Raw genomic sequence first — 22,099 nt, 5'->3', positions numbered from 1 at the left:
TGTTGAAACATGGCTAATAAATGTTGAACCACTACCCGTGTCACACGTTTTCAGTATAGCTCATTTGAAGCGGTGTGTGTTCTCTACTCTCTGAGACAGTGTGTTCTCTGAGACAGTGTTATTTCTCTACTTTCTGAGACAGTGTGTGTTCTCTGAGACAGTGTGTGTTCTCTACTCTCTGAGACAGTGTGTTCTCTGAGACAGTGTGTGTTCTCTGAGACAGTGGGTGTTCTCTGAAACAGTGTGTTCTCTACTCTCTGAGACAGTGTGTGTTCTCTGAGACAGTTATTTGTACACACTGAATCTGTAAAATTAACTTCTGTTACGTCATGTACACTAACCACGTTACTATGACTTTATGCAGTGTGTGAAATACGGGCTCGACCCCCCCGAATAACCCATGAGCCCCCCTGGAATCCTCAAAAGCAACATTTGAAGGGGGTATCAAATCTTTTCAAAATACATAAATATTGTCACTAATGGTCACTAAAATGTTTTAAAGCTCAGCATGTCCAGTATTCAGAATTCAAAACATTTATTCACAAATTGTTGTGCCAAGCGGAGCCTGCCAGTCCTGTGCACGTATAGTTAGCCATGTGCGCCAAACATAAACATTGAAAGTCAATGGCTAGCAAGCAAAAGCTAACCAGAGTGTATCATTCACACAATTTGGCTTCACATCCAAAAATGTGGCACTCGGAGATGAAGAGGCACCGAATGACAATGCTGTTGCAGCTGGGTCATTCTACATAAATGGTGGCTTTTCTGTCCCGGCCTTGACCACCAGGAAAAACACTTAAAATTGTCAGATAACGACACTAAATATATATTTTTTATTTTAATTGAAGTTTTTTATTGTTAATAAAACATATGTAAGACAGTCATATCGCATAAATAAGTTTTTATATATTGTAGAACACAGTCAGTACCATGAAATTGTCTTGTCCCTCGGGTCAGCGGTCATGGTTTAGTGACATGTTTTAAGTAAAAATACATTTTTTACTCCCCTTTTAAATGTCATGATACAAAGTAAAATAGTATAGTTATTTAAGGGACTACTTAAAAAACTAAAATATCAACTAAATATTATAAATAATTTACAGGGAATAGCTGTCCCTCAGTTTCATGTCACTGGTGTTACAATTTATAAAAACCAACACAACCAAAAAATGCAACATCCTTGCCAACTTCTTCCTGGGTCAAAGGTTCATTGGAGGCGGGGCTGATTTGAAAAGGACAAGGTGAGTGTGCACTCTCTCTTCATCTTTTAGTAATTTGATAAATAATTTGATAATTTCATGCGAGGACTTAAGATGTGTCACTGGTGTTCTACAGTTTATAGTAAGGGGAAAGGAAATTTGATTAAATTATTGATCAAATTGCATGATTGAGTGATTTATCTGCAATTTAAGAAGTGTGGTTTGAGCTACTGTGGCCGCCATCTTAGATATGCCATGTGGTCTGCAGATTTGTCACTGGTGTTATTAGATGCATTCGACATGGACTGCGGCTGCATGAAACGACCGACGAGAGTAGACGCTTGCAGTCGGGGAGGAGTTGAAAACGGCTCTGTGAAGTCGGACATTCCAGCTTCTCGTGGTTTGCTGCGTTGATGTAAGTCATGGCCGATCAAGCGCTGTTTGCTTACTTTACTTTATTTATAATTTAACTTAGTCTTTCTGGTAGTGAAGAGGCTGACTAAAACCCTTTCTTCAACACATTTTAAATTCAATTAAACTTTTTTGAGCGTTGGCAAAACTGAAGGTGTCCGAACATTCCAAAACACGCGTCAAAGTTGTCGTGTGTGAGTCTGGCCAATCATGAAATTGCTGTGTCGTCACTTGAACCCGTGCAGTTGCTCTTGAGAAAATGCGCTCGGCTACACAGCCGGCAGTTCTCGAATCGATCTCACGGTACTTTGATTGCGACGTCACAGTGACGTGTCCTCGGAGCCGTCTTAAGTCGGACAAAAAGTCTAACCAGAATGCACTTTTTCAAGTCAGCCGCCTGCAGCGGCGCCGCATGAAGTCGGGTCATGTCGAACGCACCTATTGTCCCTGGTGTTACTGTTCCTTCTGGTAACACCAGTGACATGACGATAACACCAGTGACAATCAATAACACCACTAACTTTTCTCTCGACGTAGGTTTTCTTTTTTTTGAATCAAAGTGTTTATTGTTTTTTCATTTGAGAAACACACAACATACACCTCACATTTAACATCACATTTACATTCTACACAATACACAAACTCTATTCAACAATCAGGGCAATAAACAGAGAGAAAAAAGAAATACACAATTTAAATAAATAAAAATAAAGTAAAAAAGGGGGGTGCTGGATAAGATTGAATAACACTGAAAATAGTTAATTATGGGGCAGTAGTCAGTTGAGATGTAATAAAATGTAAGAAATGAGACCAGACCTGGTAGAATTTACCCCTACCATCATTCACTCTTGCAATAAGATCTTCAAAGGAGGCTGTGTCTGTCATTAGCTTCAGCCAATCTGAAAAACTAGGCCTTATTTGGCTCTTCCAGTGTCTAAGGACAATTCTTACTGCAGTGATAAACCCAGCTAGTGCCAGGGCAGACTCTGCCTTAGACACTTCTGGTGGTAGAAGGGACCTATCTCCAAGCAGACACAGTTGTGGAGACTCTGGTAATGCTGTTGTTAACCACCCTCCAATAGCCGTAATGACTTGTCTCCAAAAAGGAAAAACTAGAGGGCAATCACATAAAAGATGGAGGTAGGAACCTGTAGCTTTCATACATTTCCAACATATATTGTCTTTCATTAATCCCATTCTATGAAGCTTAACTGGTGTATAATAGTATCTGTGGATAACCTTATAGTGTGTAAATTTACTAATTGCATCCCTCACTGGCCATCCTGCATTGAAAACCACATTTTCCCATGCCTTACCCTCAATGCTTGAGTTCAAGTCCCTCTCCCAGATTTGCCTTAAGGAATCACAGTGACCATACATACTATCTGCCATGATCTTATAAAAAGCAGAGGCAGTACGGACAAGTTCCGGCTCCCTAAAATAACAGAGCAGCTCATTTGTGTCTCCATCAAGCGAGACCTTCAGACTCGTTACACAGCTCCTCAGTTGTAAATACCTCCAGAAATCTGCTTTATCCCTTAGATTGAATTTCAGTTTAAGTTCCTCAAATGACTGGAACAGGCCATCAGCATATAAATCGCTCAACCTATTAATGTTTTGGTTCAGCCAGGTGGTCCAAACAAAAGGTTTCCTCCCTACTTTAATTGAGGGATTATTCCAAATGGATGAACACATTTGCTTATTACTGGGATATGTGCAGTTGCTTATGTACTTTTGCCCATGTCTCCCTTGAATACTGCAGTATTGGGTTAGGGTGCCTATTTTTCTTAAGACCTTGTGACAGAGACTCAATTGGTTCAAATGGAGACACCAGCTCCCTCTCTATATCCAGCCATCCCAGACTTGAATGCTCACCACACCAGTGTTTAGCCAATTTAGACACCTCAAAAGCTGTTCTGTATAATTCAACATTAGGCAGAGCCAACCCTCCCTTGCTTCTTGTAGTATACAACTTTTCAAGCTTCATACGGGGCTTCTTGCCATTCCACAGAAAATTCTCTAATTATTTGGTTGTACTGTTTAAAGAAATAGTCTGGGACATTCAGTGGCACCATCATTGATATGTAATTCACCTGAGAAGCAACCATCATCTTAATGGTGTTTACTTTGCCCCATAAGCTAATGTTGATCAGTTTCCACTTATCCAGGTTATCTTTTATGCGCTGAAGCAATGGGTTAAAATTATTCTGTACCATATCATTAATAGTTGGAGTAAGCCGAATACCAAGATATTACATACCGGAATCTATCCACTTGAACTGAAGTGCATTATTAATCATTGGAAGACAAGTTGTAGATACTGGCATTACTTCAGACTTATGCCAATTAATCTTGTAGCCTGATATTTCCGAGAAGGTTTCCATAATTTCCAAGAGCTTGGGAGCTGAGGAGACAGGATCTACAGACAGCCAAAGGATGTCATCAGCATAAAGGAACAGCTTATGTTCCCTTCCTCCTGCTTTTATTCCACGTATGCTTGTATCTGCTCTGATTGCCATTGCAAGTGGCTCAAGAAATATAATAAATAATAGTGGAGAGAGGGGGTCCCCTTGTTTTGCACCCCTAGATATGTTGAAGAAAGATGACACCACTCCGTTAGTCAGCACTGATGCCTTAGGTTCTGCATAAATCAACTGAATCCATTTAATGAATCCCAGTCCAAACCCAAAGTTCTCTAGGACACGAATCAGAAACCGCCACTCCACCCCGTTGAAGGCCTTTTCTGCGTCCAAAGAGAAGGCAGCAACAGGTTCGTCAGCTTCTCTATTTTGCCACATAAGGTGGAGTAGACGTCTCATATTGTCAGAGGATGACCTGCCCTTCACAAAACCCACCTGATCTGCATGTATAATACAAGGAACAATCTTTTCAAGTCGTATCGCCAGAACTTTAGTGAGAATTTTATAGTCTACATTAGCCAGACTAATGGGCCGGTAGCTAGCTGGATCTAGACAATCCTTACCCTTCTTAAGGATGACAGAAATTATTGATTCATTAAGAGTGTTAGGCAGCTGACCAATTGATAATGACTCTGAATATACTTTTGTCAAGATAGGTGCTAAGACATCAATGTACAGCTTGTAATACTCAACCGAGAACCCATCGATCCCTGGAGCCCTATCTGACTGCATTGACTGGATGGCTTTCCTAACCTCCTCCTCTCCAATTGGAGCTTCCAAAAGCTGCACTTGTTCTGTTGAAAGATTCGGGAACTGGATCTTGGAAAACCATGTTCTCAATTTTTCGGAGTCAAAAACTGATGTGTAAAGATTTTTATAAAAATCCATAAACACCTGGTTAATTTCTTTAGCTGAGGTAACTACATTTCCATTGCTTCCTTTAATTCCTGGAATGGCACTAGCAGCGTGTTGCTTTTTCAATTGTCTAGCCAGCAGTTTACCAGCCTTCTCTCCGCTTTCGTAGAAGCTGGCCTTAAGCCTGAACATGGCATACTCAGCCTTCTTGCAGTACAGTGTTTCCCACACATAGACTTATTTTTGGCGGTGCGCCACAGAATCAACACCGGCCGCCACACATTGCGTTTCGTAAAATATTTTTTTTTATCGCAATTTAGTTTAAAAAACGCAGCGTATTCGTTCAGCTGCATTTCCTTTCCCCTTCCTTTCCCTCCATCTCTCTGTCACTCATGCGTCTTTCTCACATATGCACGCAGTCACAACGTCAGCACACGTTAGCAACAATGCATACATATGCCGTTCTAGTAAGACTGAGAGCTATATCAGCGAGCCTTCAGCATTAGTGCCATAGCTAAAAGTCGAGGAAAGTTGAGGCTACTTTTCGCTAGGTAGCTTACTCACATTTACATTTAGTCATTTAGCAGACGCTCTTATCCAGAGCGACTTACAGTACTCGAAGTTTCCCCTTCGTTCTTTTGGTGAGAAGTCTCAAGAGCTAGCTACTTACCAGACGTCATGGAGCCGACCAGTTAAATAGTTGTTTAGCACTAGCGTTGCTACATGCATAATGCAGAAATTATATGTTAGTTGTTGTTAATTTTGTGAAGGTGTGAATCATTTTGGATTAATATTTAATGTAACAAATTACTAACAAATTAACTGTAACGAATTATTAACGAAGGAATTATTACGAATTATTAGATCTATCTAACACAGGGTCTGGGGTCTTATTAAAGTCCCCTCCAAGTATCGTATATCCATCTTCAAATGTCCCAAGAAGTTTATTGATTTTGTGGAAAAAATCAGCGTCATCCTCATTAGGTGCGTAGATATTACATATGTTAATTTTTTTTCCATTAATTATAGTTTCAATACAGACAACCCTACCTTCTTCATCTTTATGCTCCTTTAGTCAAACCAACTTCAGTTTCTTATGCACTAGTATTGCGACACCTCTTTTCTTACTGTCAAATGAGCTATGAAATACATGGCCCACCCATCCCTTTCTGAGCTTCATTGCCTCTGAATTTATCATATGGGTCTCCTGTAAGAGCACCACATCCGCCTGCCTTGATTTAAGATAAAGCAGACACTTTTTCAATTTAGTAGGATTCTGTGTCCCGTTTACATTCCAAGAAATGACTCTTATATGACTGTTATTATCCTGTGCATTCATAGACATCATGCTCCATCATGGCATACTACCACCACCCACCAGTAAGGACAAAAAAGGGGGGAAAGACAAACAGAAAGAGAATGACAATACATATTCAAAAATAACATAAAATGCCCATACACTAACAGCTACAAACACAATCCAACCTGAACGAACCCTTGAACCTAGGGTCAAGAACACAAACACCCCATCTCCACCCCCAATCCCCCACAAAACCTGTCCCTCAAGCTTCATGGGGAAAACCCCTCCCTTGATCTGGTCCATGAGGCGCTTATCCAATGGTTACCATTCAATCCCCCTAATCCCAATACACTATTTAAGCCCTATATTAACATAGGTGGTCCATGTATGTAAAGCAAAATCAGATAGCTTGTTGAATAATTACAAATTACAAAATCACCAAATCTTTAAAATATTTGGAAAGTGGCTTGTTTTAGGTAGAAGAAAGTAAAACTGAAAAAAATAACCTGTTGGTTCCCAAACCAATATTTACACCACAAGGAACATCTAGTACTGATGCAGTAGCCCTAATAGGCTACTAAAAGACATGTCCCATGTAGAATAGACTATGCTAGGTTTGCATCAATAGAAGAAGCCTACCCACAGTCAAGCAGAGCCTTCCGTCTCCTTGTTCAGGAAATGTAGTGCTTTCTTGTGGTCTTCAAAAGTAATTTTCTTCCCCTTCCAAGTGAAGAAAGGTTTTGCTGGGTAGGCGAGCGTAAATCGAATGTCCATCTCATAAAGTTTCTTCCGAAAGTCCGTAAATGCCCTCTTCTCAGCTACAGCTTTCGTTGCGTCAGGAAAGAACGAGATCTTGGACCTTTTCCATTCCAGCGCTGTCTTGCTCTTGTATTTCCCCTTAGCAGCAGCCATCACTCGATCCCTCTCCAAAACAGAATGGAATCTCATAACGACCGGCCCCGGAGGGGAATCCTCGTCTCCGAAAGCTGGGCCTGGGCGATAAACCCGCTGTAGCTCATTGTCAGCTAGATTCACCCCAAGAACGTCACCTATCAGCTGACAAGCTAGCTCCCTCAAATTTTCGCCCTCACTTTCCTTTAATCCAACCAGCCGCAAATTCAGTTGTCTTTCCCTGTTTTCTGCATTTGGCATGGCTCTGTCCGATCTCCTCACAGTGCTTTGCTCTTTTCTGCAATTCAGTAGCCAGCCTGGCATTTTCAGTTTCCAAGTCCATAATTCGACCGTCTGTCTTCTCCAGCCTTTCAAATATGGTTGCAACATCCACGCTAGTTTTAGCTTGCGTTCTCTTAACTTGGGAAACATCCTCTTGTAACTCTTTAAGTATTCCACTAACCTGAGCCATCTCATGCATTGTTTTCTCCAGTGTTGCCTGAAGTCCGGCTAGGGCATCCATTGTAGGGCTGGGAACACCGGCTGAACAACATCCGGAGTTGGATCCCGCCTTCGGTGTAGTTCCACTAGCCATGCTAGCGTAGTGTACTCCTTGCTTAGCTGTTCTACTCTTCGACATAAATGCCATGAGGGGAAGAAAAGCTCTGAATAGTCACGCTTAATCACTCGTATTTGGTATTTTGTACACTTTACAAATCGTTTCCACGACAATTCTGGGCTTTAACTGTCGAATTGGCATGAAAATTAGGGGATTTTGCTGGAGGAAAGTTTTAGGCAGCCATCACCCTCGGCGGTCCCACGTGACTCCTCAATTTAGGTTTTCATAAAAGCATCAACAAATATAGCTGCAAGCAGCAATCAAAGGGACCAAGCATCATTCGATATGGAAATTCAGTAGCTAAAAAGCAAAATTTTCATAAAAAATATTCATGTCATTTTGAGACAGAATGCCCTGGGTACATGTAGCAGCGTTATATCTACAAAGCACAATAACTCCGCTTCTTCTTGACTATAAATCCACTGACAATGAAACGTTATCGTTACCATTATGATTATACCGCTACACAGCTACTGTGGCATACCTGGCTTCGCTAAACAGATAATCCAGTGTCACTACATGCTTGATGACGGTGGCTGGATTCGATCCCACGACCTTGCGTTTCAAAGCAACCCGTTTTATCCCAGTGAGCTATTCTCGCTGCTGGAAAATGCTGTGTTCGGTTACTTTATAAAAAAAAGGAAGCTGTTTCTCCCGTGGCGAGCTTTGTCAGATTTGACCCAAGTATAAACAGCTGTAATTAAGTCATATTTTGACATATCAAGGTTATTGTGGTAAGAAGATGATTAGATTGCATGCTCGTGATGCCATTTCCAAAGTTTCGACTCCATACGGTAAACCGTCGCAGAGTCAAGGCCTCACGTCCGCTTTGGCGTCCTCTTTGTCATTATCGTTTGTGCGTTATTCGTGAACGGTTTGACTCATCGATAAAATTTTTATAACTTTTTGTCGGCATGGTCTGAAGATGATCTGTTGCAATCTTCATGAAAATCGGAGCAACGGCCTAGGACGAGTTCGAAAAAGTAGCAATTTCTTAAAATACAAATGACGTAAAAACCATCATGACGACAATGACGTCACAGGGCTCAATCGAATCGTCTGCATCCAAGGAATCCAATGATACCTCAATTAAGAAAAACGGTCTCACAGTTCAAAAGTTGTGGGCGTAAACGCACCTCCAACTTTGACGCCTAGGTGGCGCTATAGAGCTTCAGGGATCAACATGAAACTTGGTGACGATAATCAGGAGACCGTTCCAAATCAATGTGCCAAATTTCAAAACTTCACACCAATCGGTTCTATGGGCTGCTATAGACTCCTAGTCCTAAGTATAATATTAATAATAATAATAATAATAATAATAATAATAATAATAATAATAATAATAATAATAATAATAAAACTAACAAAAACAATAGGTGCCACAGCAGCTTCGCTGCTGCTTGGCCCCTAATTATATTAATAAAGACTTATTATCATGTTATTACTGTTTCAATATTGTAAACACATAATATGGCTTTCCTTTTGATAGATATGGCGAAATTAAGTGCGGCTGAAAAGCAAAGACTCTACAGACAGTGCAGGGATGCTGACCCAGACCGCAGAGCAGCTTACCTTAAACAAAAACACCAGACTTACTTAAAGGATTTAGAGAGTCAAAAAAGAAAGACAGAAAAGGATCTCACAGAAAGGGAAAAAAGACAGGAGCGAAGGAAATGGCGGGTCAGACAGGCAAAACACAGAGAGAGATTGAGCACAGGAAAGACAGTGTTGACCCCACCATCCACTCCAGACAGTCAACCCAGTACTTCAAGGTCAGAATTCAAGACAATGTCTCTGTAGGAAAACAAAAGGCCTTATCTACCGAGTTACTTAAAGGGATAGTTCACCCAAATTACAAATTGATATATTGGTTTCCTTATTGTGTATGCAGTCTATGGACAATGTATGACAGCAAGCCATGCTTTTGTTTACCTGGCCACTGTTTCAAATGCTAACATTTTAGCATTTGTGGCACAAAACCAAAGCATGAGACATTCCTTCTCCCTAGACTACTTACACAGTAAGGAAACCAATATGTCATTTTGTAATTTGGGTGAACTATCCCTTTAAGTAGGCCTACACAATAGTTGTCACATGGCACAAGAACTGATACTGTTTTAACAAGCTGCATAGTTTTGTGTATAGTTATATTATGTCGCATGCATCTCACATTGGAAATCTAATACAATTATATATTACATATTTATGCTTTACAGACAACGAATCCAAGGGCAGAGACTGCGCAGGAGAGAAACACAGAAAAGCCGAAGAAAATGTCAAAAGTTACAAGAGAAGTTAGAAAAGCACAAAAGACTATATCACAAATATAAGAAACGTTGTCACCGTTTGCAGGGTAAAAATCAAGACCTTGAAAGTCCAAGAACAACGACAAAAAGTGCTCTACAAGACTGTCCTGCCACTTCATCCATTAAAAGAACTCTTAACTTCCACTATGCTCTCTTGGGGGATCTAAGAGCAAAATACAAAGCAGACAAAGCCAAACAAGGGTTTGTAAATATACTGACAGGAAAGCTGATCAAGAAATACAGATTCAAAAAGTTGTGCGAGCAGTCCATTGGTTTTTCATACAAAGCCTGGAAGCCACAAAACAGAGCTCGACAAACAGGCTTGGCCGAAATAAAAAAGAGAGCTATAAGACAGTTCTACTTAAGAGACGATGTCAACCGGCAAACCCCTGGCAAGAAAAACACTATTACCCTCAGAAAAATAAAGAAACAGAGGAGGCTCCTTTGTGATTCCCAGAAAAACCTCCACAGGAAATTTGTTGCTGAGCATGGGCAAAACATTTCATATGCCTTCTTCTGCAGGGAGAGACCCTTTTGGGTGGTGACCCCACAGGAGAGAGACCGAGAAACTTGCCAGTGCAAGACCCATGAGAACTTACAGTTTATGGTGGATAAAATGCACAAACTTGGTCTTTCACAGTCCAGCAATCTGGAGGAGATGGCAGATAACAGTCTGTAACAATTCAAAGACATGCGCCTATGGTGAATGCCAAGAATGTGAACAATCCACTGTACCACCGTCCAGACAGCAATCAAACAAAGAGGTGTCGCTCACCCAGTGGTGTCTGGAGAAGATCGAGCACACTAGAGCAAATGAAGGACAAGAGAGAAGTAGCTTAATCACTGTGAAGAAGAATATAGCCATAACAGAGGAAGAGCTGGTGACCCAGTTCCAAAATAGGCTCTTTAAATTCAGGAGACATCTGTTCAACATCAGATGGCAGTACAGCATCTACCGGACCCTGAGGGAAAACCTGACCAATGATTGCCTGATCCATATAGATTTTAGTGAGAACTTCACTTGCAAGTATGCTTCAGAGATCCAGTCAGTTCACTTCAGGGGGTCACACAAACAAGTGACGCTCCACACTGGTGTCCTCTATGTGGGGAAGGAGCCCCCCATCTCCTTCTGCTTCTGGTCCAGCAACACAATATAAACAGAAGGGCAACTTTTACATGGTTTGCACGGAACCTTACAAGAAAGGCTTCCAGGGGACTACGTGGAACTTTTTCGAGGCCAGTCACAGAAAGGGTGCTCCGGATGGAGTGGGGGGTTCATTGAAGAGGGCAGCCGACCTCTTGGTCCGTCACGGGAGAGACATAACTGATGCAATGTCTTTCTATCAGGAGTTGAGGAATTCTGGCAGTCAAATACAGTTATATTATGTCAGCGAGGAAGAGGTGGAAAGAAAGGCACAGATGATGTCTGGGGTACCTTTGGTAACCATAAAAGGAACCATGCGAATGCACCAGGTTATAAATATCACACCTGGCATCCTGAAATATAGAGACATAAGTTGTGTCTGCCAAGCGGCGGAAGGCGTGTGGGATTGTCCATGTTATGGACTCCAAGAAAGTCACCCTCCCAACAGTGTTGGCTAATAGCCGTGATCTTTCACCTCCACATCAACCAGGTGTCATCGACCCGGATACCTCAGCTCCACTTCGTCCAGATGCCATTGAGTCTCACCACAGTGGACAGTGGTGCATCGTGAACTATGACAAACAACCATACCCTGGCGTTATACTGGAGGTCGAAGAACATAATGTGCAAGTAAAGTGCATGCACAGGAATGGAGTCAACAAGTTCTACTGGCCAAGCCCAAGAAATGATATCAACTGGTATGGAGATGACCAGATTGTTTGTCTGATTCCAGAGCCGCTGCCAGTGAACAAAAGATCAGTTGACCACAGTATCTGGAAGTACTTAGAGGAGCACCTGGATGTGTGAAAATGGCAGATGTGAACTGGCCACTAGTGAAGAAGCCATCTATGGTTAGAAAGCAATGGCTCGATGATTATAACAGTGGCACGCGACACAATAACATGGCAAAGACAAACATGTCTCATGTACAAGTGAAGAACAGATAGTACAGGAAATATTCCATGAACATGTTTAGCTGCATACAAAATGTTCGTATCAGTGCTTTTGGGAAATCAGTTTTAGTTTACGTTCAATGTTAGTGTTTCTAATGTTCTAGTGGACATGTTTTATATGTTTGTAAGGCAATGAAAGACACATTTAGTCAAAAGCCTTAATCTTTTGGTCTTAATCTGACCAATAACCTTCATTTTATTAATCATAATTAATTAACACATTTTATGAAATCTGAAATTATTTGTAATGTAAAATTACTAATAAATTGATAACACTTGTTTGAAATAATATTATGTTATGCAATTGGTTTCACATTGCGTCACTGGTGTTACATTGCGTCACTGGTGTTGCTGCTTGGCATATTGGTGTTCTGGCATCAGAGTGCCCAGTTTCAAAGAATATGTTTTTTTGTTTCTACCTAACAGTTGCTGCATTCATTAGGAAGCATTTTCAGGAAATGATCATTCAATTTTGATCACTTGACCTCAATTATTTCTAATGTTACAACGAAAAAAACAATGGTAGAAATGGAGAAATGTCACACAATAAAACTTTACACATCCCTGTTTAAAGTAAATTATTACTAATCAAAACATTTCTTAATATTATCATTAACTTTGCCTGTCTTTGAATATATATGAAAATTAGATAGTCAAATTACATTCTGGAAAGCCTCAATTGTCATTTAAAATATAGGTAACACCAGTGACAAAAAGGCAGCACAATCATTTTTTTATGTAATGTAGTAAATATATCCAAATACATTAAGCTGTAATTTAAATTGATTTATAATGTAACTATTATCTAACTAAGATTTGGTATTTAAAAAAAGAATTACTTTTTTAAAAAGTTGTCTGTTCAAAAAGCCACAATTTTCGTAGAATTACCCAGCTAGTGTAACGATGTGAATATGTAGTTAAACTAGAAAAGGCTGAAATCTGATTATTTATTTTTTTAATGGCTGAAAATACAGAAATGAAAAAATACCTGCAAGCTGAAATTAATTTAAAAAAATTGTGAGTCACACTAAAGAGGCACTGTGTTGGTAGCTGAACTGCATCATCTAACAAAGCTAAGTGCTTAAATACAATGCGGGAGAATAAGTTTGAACGTTGCGAAGCAATCAGAGAAAAAGTTGAATTTCAAGAGGCAGTGTGGAAGCTGAACTGCATCATCTAACAAAGCTAAGAGCTTAAATAGCCTACAATGCGGGAGAAGCTGAAAGTTGAACTGTTAAACAGAAGAAGTAGGCTAGCTAGTTGTAAAAAGAATATTATAGTTTTAACAGCTAAAATTACTTGGGATAGTAATATCAGTATCAGATGTATCATTGAGTGCGTTTACTCGGCTTTCTTAGTAGGGTTCAATGTGTTGATTGAATGAAACATGCAACACTAGGGCTGATACAGCAAGACACGGCGACACTTTGTTGCAAAAGGATGATGGTGCAAGTTTGGTCCGTGGAGCATACAACGATTAATAAAAAGAATCATGTAGACCTGTTTGAGTAATCGCATAACTAATTACACATGTAAACCGAACAATCGTATTATTGGCATAAACCGACAATGGCTATCGGGTTTCTCATAGTCAAGTGAACGCACTCGGTGGCGTAGTAGAATTAAGCAATAAGCCCCAAGAGGCCGTGGGTTACGCTGATTTTAGAACAGGTAAGGGGAGTTGTTAGCCGAAAACCCCATTACCTGTTCTAAAATCGGTGTAAACCACGGACTTGCGGGGCTTATTGCTTTTCTAAAACTGTTACTACAAATATTTGATATGGTTTCATCAATAAAAAAAATTAGAAACAAAATAGTTTAATAATAAACCGTAATTCTTCCGCTACTACAAAGTATAGTTCCTACATAAATCGTTGCCATGCAACAGCCAGATGGACATCTTTGCCGTCTTTTTCAATTTGAAATATTCGATGCGCAGTAATATGAAATGTTAAAGAATGTTATGAGGACAACCCGTGAGGTTATGCTGGATTTTACAACGGTGTGGAATGCGATATAGCCAATCACAATCAAGGATGGGAACAACCAGTTTTAGAACAAAACAGTACCATTAGCATAGTAGTAAGTAAAATAGATATTAGCAGCATCTGCAGAATTAGTAGTTGTAGTAGTGGCATAAGATATAGCAGTATCAGTAGTGGTAGTAGTTGTGTTGTGGTGCTCTTAGTTTTTTAATGAGACGAGTTGACTGAATAGCTTGTCTTGTGTCTCCACTAATCAGCTAATACCAATCACCTGTGTAAGAGACTGGCGCGTGTTTGTGTGGTTGCCAGGGTGATGGTGCAGCTATGGCTGCTAATGTGTTGAGGGCAGAGAATAAAATACAATTTTGCTAGAATCCACACCTCAAACAAGTTAACCTAGACGCAAAACTATACGTCCAATCCAAAAAATAAGGATGTTTTCCGAGACCCAAGACTCAGACCAGAGATGTCCTTTATATGTCTGTGCGGTCAGAAATACGACTCTACAGGCAGTTTTTAAATCTGGTTGTTTTTGCCTTTTCTGACGAATTTGTCACCAGATTTGCATTGGACTCGATGGGGTGAGAGTTGGACTTTGTCTCGCTTTCGTGGGGCTCTGAACAAATGTGAGCCCCACGAAACAAATTGTGGCAATGCTGGCAAACTAGAAGTATTTTTAGAAACTGATTTCGAAGCTCCCCTCTACTCTAAGCGTTTCAGTCTGCACTCTAGGCTTTCACGTACACACCCATGTAAATCTCGGAAACAGTTAAAATAACGTATGAAACATAATCAGTGATATAAAAAAAGTTGAATAGATATCAAAAAGCTGATAAAAAAATATAGACTTAGGGACGTGCACACGCCATGGCTAAGGTTGCCCGGGCAACTGCCCGTTTGCCCTCCTCGAGTCAAAGTACCCCTCCGAGGAAAATAAATAAATAATAGTGAATTTCAACAGCTGCAGAATTTCATGTAGACCTAGATTTTAAAAATCGCCACCCAAAACATTTCATAAAGTAGCATTATTCACTTCAGAATCAGAAGTATTTTATTCGCCATGAATGTTTGCACAAACAAGGAATTTACTTTGGCAGGGAGGTGCATACATTAAACATATAGGAATATTGAAACTTTAAATCGATAAGCCTAAAGGCAACGAGAGTGGAAGTCACAAGGGGGAGGGGGGTATGCCCCCTACTCTGTTTACTCTGCGGTAGCTACTGCACGCGCCCGCCACCTGAACCTGCATTTTCTTACACTTAAGAGACGGTCACGGTTGTTTTATTCTGTGTCGATAAGAAACTGATTTGACGTTGTCAGAAAAGGTGAGTTTTAAGTTGTAGAAATGTATAACAAACGAACAATCATCATCAAGTTTTATGAAATCAATTCAAATCTTCATAAATCCAGGCTCAGTTTGCCACAACTAGCCTAAATAATCAGATGGCTAGCTTGCCTACCAGCCAACCAGACCGTTATCACATGCACATTTTTTGGTAGGAAAACTAAGCTACATGTCCGCTGATGGTTAGTTTATAACATTTTGTTTTAACAATAAGAATAAATGATGGAAGTAATGCATTACATTAATTATTATCATTAGTGGGCAGGCTATTTCTTTTTCTTTTTTTTGCGGGGGGGGGGGCTTTCTTCAGGCCAGAGCAACTGCCCTTCAAAATTCCTGTGCACGTTTTGTCAACATTTTAAAGTTTAAATGGTGTTAAGTTTAATCAAATCAAATCAAATGTATTTGTATAGCCCTTTTTACACGCAAGCATGTCACAGAGGGCTTCACATGCGCCCATAGGACTGCCCCTCAACCAACCTAAACCCTCAAGGAAGACAAGGAAAAACTCCCAGAAAAACTCCCAACAGGAGAAAAAATGGAAGAAACCTTGGGAGGAGCAATTCAGAGAGGGATCCCCTCCTCCAGAGACGGTTGGTAGGAGAGAGGAGCAGAACACAAGCTAAACATAGTCATACAGTGTCAATGGGTTTTGAACACCAAAACCCATTGTTCGCCTTTATAGACGTTGGATAGGACCAGGAAACTCGCTGTTGGCCGTCATGGAGACTGGATTCCGGGTGACGACCTGGTCCAACGTTGGCAGACCGCGACCAAGCAGGTCCTGACAGCTCAAACCCCCCACACCACAGGGAATGTGTGGGGGGGGACAGAGAGAGGAGAGCAGGGATTAGAGAATGCCAGGAGCAGCTAACAGTTACAGTCATAATAGAATGAGATCCCCACCGGTCAAGTGTGGACTAGTGCAGCAATTTAACAGAGCTAAAAAGGGTATTTGATGCAGCCCCACACACCAAAACAGCGACAGCCCCCCTCGGTTGGAACATGAAATCTGTTCCAGGGGAAAGAACTCTAAAATAGGTTATACTTATACGAATAAGGATGAAAACAACCAGTCCCCCGTTGTCTCCAACTAGTAATAACAACTATAATAGTAACAAGATACAGTAACCGGTTTACTTTATTTGTAACATCTAGATGGGCAATGTGAACATAAGCTATAATTACAATTTAAAAGTGACATGTGATACACACATAGGCAAGCACACACCCCAGGTTTACATAGAAAGTACACACATACTTCCTTTTAACAGTCATAGAATTGACTAAACAAGAACGTTTTTAATCTAGTTTTAAATGTCGAAACAGTATCAGCCTCCTTAATTGAGATGGGTAATTTGTTCCAGAGAAGAGGTGCTCTATATGAGAACGCCCTACCTCCAGCTGTTTTTTTCTTAACTGGGTATTACCAGATAGCCGGCATCTTGAGATCTTAAAGTCCTAGCGGGACAATAGGGTGCAAGGAGACCGGAGAGGTACAGTGGTGCCAATCCATGCAGAGATTTGTAAGTTAGTAGTAAAACTTTGAAATCAGCTCTGGCTTGGATAGGAAGCCAGTGTAAAGAGATAAGAGTAGATGTTATATGATCAAACTTTCTTGTCTTAGTCAATAGTCTAGCAGCAGCATTTTGCACCCGCTGTACATTTTTTAGGTAGGTAATTGGGAGGCCAGAGAACAACACATTGCAGTAGTCCAATCGGGACGTAACAAAAGCATGTATTAGTTTTTCAGCATCATCCTTTGAGAGGAATTTTCGTATTTTGGCAATATTACGTAGATGGAAAAATGCGGTTCTGGTGATTTGCTTAATATGGTACTCAAACGAAAGGTCTGGGTCCAATGTGACTCCTGGATTTTTTACCAGCTGGCTTTGAGATACATTGACGCTGTCTAAGTCTAATGTCAGATTGGATAAATTATTTCTGTGTTTTTTTGGGCCAAAACTGTGAACCTCGGTTTTATCCGAATTAAGAAGAAGGAAATTTGCTGTCATCCAAGTTTTCAACCCGGAAACAAATTTTTCCATAGCATGTGGAAATTCTCCAGGCTTTATAGACATGTATAGCTGAGTATCATCTGCATAACAGTGAAAATGTACCCCAAAACTTCTAATTATGTTTCCTAAAGGCAACATATAGAGTGAAAATAACAGAGGGCCTAGAACTGAACCCTGTGGTACTCCGTATTTTACAGTGGAGCTCCTGGATGAGCAACCATCATAGTGGACATATTTAATCTATCAGATAGATACGATCTAAACCACTGAAGTGAAGTACCAGAAATCCCAACATAGTTCTCCATACGTTCCAGGAGAATCTCATGATCCACAGTGTCAAAAGCTGCACTTAGGTCTAGAAGCACCAGGACAGAGCTAAAGCCCGCGTCAGAGGCTAATAATAGATTATTGACTACCTTGGCTAATGCAGTTTCAGTGCTTATAATTTTGTGCCGTGTGCAAAATACCAAACCAAAACAAAGCGCAGATTAACGAAAGGGAAAACAGTAACACCTTTTCTTTTAAATTATATATTTTTAGAGTTGGTTTATTTGTCTTAAATAATATAATCTACAATTTCTGTTGAACATTTCGTTAATTCAGCAATGATGACAGAAGAGGGAATCAGATCTCACACTGCCATATGGCAGCTCGACTAAAACAATCCAAGTCGACCAAGAGCATATAGACCAGAAAATCGACTAGTCGACCAAGTGGGGACTAGTGATGTGTCGTTCGTGAACGATTCGTTTATTTTGAACGAATCCTTATAAGGACTCGGGAGTAACGAGTCCTCTCAACGAGTGATTCGTTCATTTCCCGACTCGGTCTTTCTACGAGTCTTTGGAACATTTTTCACCAGACCTGCATAGGCTCTGTAGCTGGATGAAGCGAACGATTTGTTCATTTCCCGACTCGGTCTTTCTACGAGTCTTTGGATAATTTTTCACTGGGTGACGTCAAGCGCCTTTTTGACAGCTGACCAAACAGGACGAGGAGAGTAGGTACGCGTGTACCTTCCCTAGTAACCTTCTACTGTAGTTACCGGGGCCCCGAAAATAGACCAAGATGGACAAGGTACCAGTCGAACAACTTATAATTGCCGTTTCGTACTACTCAGAGTTAAACGACATGAGTAATAAAAGATACGCAAACATACAAATAAAAGAGTCCATCTGGGAAGTGGGAACAGATCGGTAGGTCTTTGGGTTTTTCTGGTAAGTACTGTACATCGTAAACTCTCATTCATATAGGCCTACTGTATATTCTGTATACTGTACTGTATAGCTCTATAATTCTATATACGATATAGAGGAGCTAATGTAAAATGTAAATATTCATTGATATCGTAAGCCCACCTATTTCCGCCCCAGCTATTAAACAAGTGACAAACTGTTTTAAACCTAGATTGAAAACTCTTTAAACAATTAATCTATACATTAGCGGTGGGTGTCTAGATTACGACTGGTAGCTAACCTGTTTGGATTTCAACTGAAACGTGTGTTCCGTTTTGAGTAGTCTTATGCCAGGTACATTTTTATCATAGGACTATCCTGCAGTAAGAAGTGGAAATATTTGGGAGACAAATACAGGAAGGAGAAGAGAGAAGAGCTGGAGAAAGCCAGGAGTGGTGCGGAGGGGGGAGTCAAGAAGAAATGGAAATACCTTGACATTTTAGCATTCCTAGAGCCCTATAACCAGGACAGGAAGACTACCTCCAATTTTGATCTGTCACAGTCTGCAACTGTTATACTAAATAACATTTGTTCAGAGACAGGACAGGTAATTAAGCAGGCTATTAGGAATGTGTGTTTGCAGAAAATCAGTGTTTATGTATGGACCGGGGTGTAAATGTTTAAACCTGGAAAATGTTAATGTTCTAATAAGTGCTGTCATGGGTTTTATTTTTTATTTTCATACAGGATCAAACTGAGAAAACTTTAGATTTAGAGGGTAGCCTAATGTCTGAAGTAACCCCAGATAACCCGCATCCCTCACCGACTGGTACACCAAGTCCTCACCTGAACCCTTCACCAAGAGCTACGTCTAGTGGCAGGGGGAAAAGAAAGGCCTCTCCAGAGATGACCCCATACCAAGCTCAAATACTTTCTTGATTGGACCAAGCCCAGAACGAATATACAGAAAAAGAACACTATCTCCTCAGTCTGGCACCCACACTTGACCGCCTTGATCCTCAAAAGCAAGCCATGGCAAGGCTTCGCTTTCAACAAGCCTTATTTGACATCGAATTCGGAGAGTAAATGTATTCTATTTGTTGTTGTAATTATTATTGATTAAATTAAACCTATCATTATATTTACTTTACTTGCTTCCGTGATATTACTTCTTTACAATTTACTATTACTTTCAGTCATTATTGCAACTTACACTGCACCAGATTAATTTGTTCTTTAAATAATAACTCACAAGACCACACCTCAACTGAATTAGTTTTGAACAGTTTACTGAAGGGAATGTGGGATGTGCAGGGGGCGGTTCTGCCAGGGCACTTGACCAACTCCAGATGAGAAGTACTCTGTGAACTTGGTCCTCACAGTGATGGCCTCTCTGCTGGCGTTGTTGCTGCCAACCCTGGCAATATTCTGCATTCCAGCAGATGGTTCTGCTGGGCCAGTAGGTGCGTCTGGTGAGCCTCCCTGCCGCAGAAAGTTGTAAAGTACACAGGTGGCTTTTACAGCTGACTCGGCCACCTGTGGTAACACACCAAGCACCCTCCGGTATATCCTCCATTGGGCTGCTAGGATGCCGAAGGTACACTCTACCATTCTCCTGGCATGAGAGAGGCGGTAATTAAACACTCGCTTTACCCCGCTAGTGTGCCCAGGGTAGGGGCGGAGGAGATTTCTCCGCAGGGGGAATGCCTCGTCGGCTAGGAAAACATGAGGAATAGGCCCCAAGTTCTCTGCTCCAGGTAGACGGGCATCCCCAGGGAGGTTGAGGGTCCCCTGCCGCAGGGCAGACCCAAAGGCAGAGGCAGACCCAAAGGCAGAGGCAGCTAATGTTCCTCCATCGCTGTTTTGGCCGTAGGCACCGATGTCGACCACCCTGAAGCGGTAATGGGCATCAACTACAGCCAAAAGGACAATGGAGAATGTCCCCTTGTAATTATAATGCAAGGAGCCGCTTGATGGAGGTGCCTCAATAACTACATGCTTTCCATCCATTGCACCCACGCAATTAGGAAATGCCCACATGTCTTGAAGCTCCTGTGCAATCTTCCTCCACTCAGCCTCAGTGGGAAAAGCCATGAACTCCCCAGACAGGCAGTCCCAAATGGCCTCACACACACTCCTAACTATCCCAGCCACAGTGCTAACTCCCACCCTGAAGTGGAAAGCAATGGACCGGTAAGAGTCCCCTGTTGCCAAATACCTAGGAAAAAACATGGTTGTTAAAATGTGTATGATGTACATAATGTATGCCAATTATGTAGGCTACTTTACCCCCTCCTTCACATGGGTTCTCTCTCTAACACACAGACACAGTCTCTCTCTCTTTCACGTTAGTTAATGTTAACCACCAAAAACAAATGCAAAGACGCTCCTCTGGGCTGATGGTCTCCCTGAATTTGGTCTGCATCTTTGAGATGGCTGGTCCAATCCTCATGAGGAGGTCCTCAAACTGGCTCTTGTCCAAACGAAAGAACGACTTGAACCTAGCATCGTCTAGGCGGAGCTCCTGGACCAGGTTGCGGAATGCCACCTGCGACTCCCTACTGCGGAGGATTTCATGCACCCATAAACGGCGCCTTGGCTGTTCAACAACACCCTCCTCCTCAAACGCCAAAGCTATAGCAAGTAATTGCGTTTTATTCGCCATGATAGCTGTCATTAAATAACCAACGGAAAATACAATGTATCGCTAGAATGAATGATTCCCGTTGTTAAGGTTACATAATTCTCGTCAAAAAGGCGTTTGACATCACCCAGCGCTTTTCTGAAAAGGCGTTCAAAAGGCGCTCACAAGGCGCTGAAGGCAGCGCTTTTTTCTGAAAAAATAAGTCAAGTGTGAACGCGGCCTAATTTACAGAAAAAGTGTGGTAAATTTTTATTTATTTTTTACAGTGTGTCTAAAAGTAGCTTCAGCTGTTTTGTATTTTCTGTATCCTTAAAGAGACGACACCACTAGTGTGTAGGCATCCGATTTAGAGCTAGCTAGTGCTATAGATAACATTGTTAGCTACTGTACAAATTAAGACGATACTGTACGACGTCTCAATTTAGCCGACTTAGAAAACCAGTGCCAACTCAAATTGGCTAGAAATTAATATACATACATTTTCGATATGGCTATTTCACGTTGGATAAACATACAAATACATAGACAGTAGAGCTAAAGTTTGTATTAAAACATTTACCTCAAATTCTGTCCTTCGGGTGACCCACTCACAGGAGTGCGCTAAATTACTCTAAACTAGCTAACTACACAAAAAACACAATTAAAAAGACAATAACAAAGAACTAAACTATCAACACTAAAACTTAAGTTGAAGATATATTTACACTAGAGCTGTCAAACGATAAAAATATTTAATCGCGATTAATCGTATTAATGTCATAGTTAACTCGCGATTAATCGCAATTAATCGAACATTTTTATCTATTCTAAATGTCCCTTGATTGTCCC

Source organism: Hypomesus transpacificus, chromosome 8 (genome assembly GCF_021917145.1).
Source record: "Hypomesus transpacificus isolate Combined female chromosome 8, fHypTra1, whole genome shotgun sequence".
NCBI classification, from domain to species: domain Eukaryota; kingdom Metazoa; phylum Chordata; class Actinopteri; order Osmeriformes; family Osmeridae; genus Hypomesus; species Hypomesus transpacificus.
Note: the sequence above shows the minus strand (reverse complement) of the source record.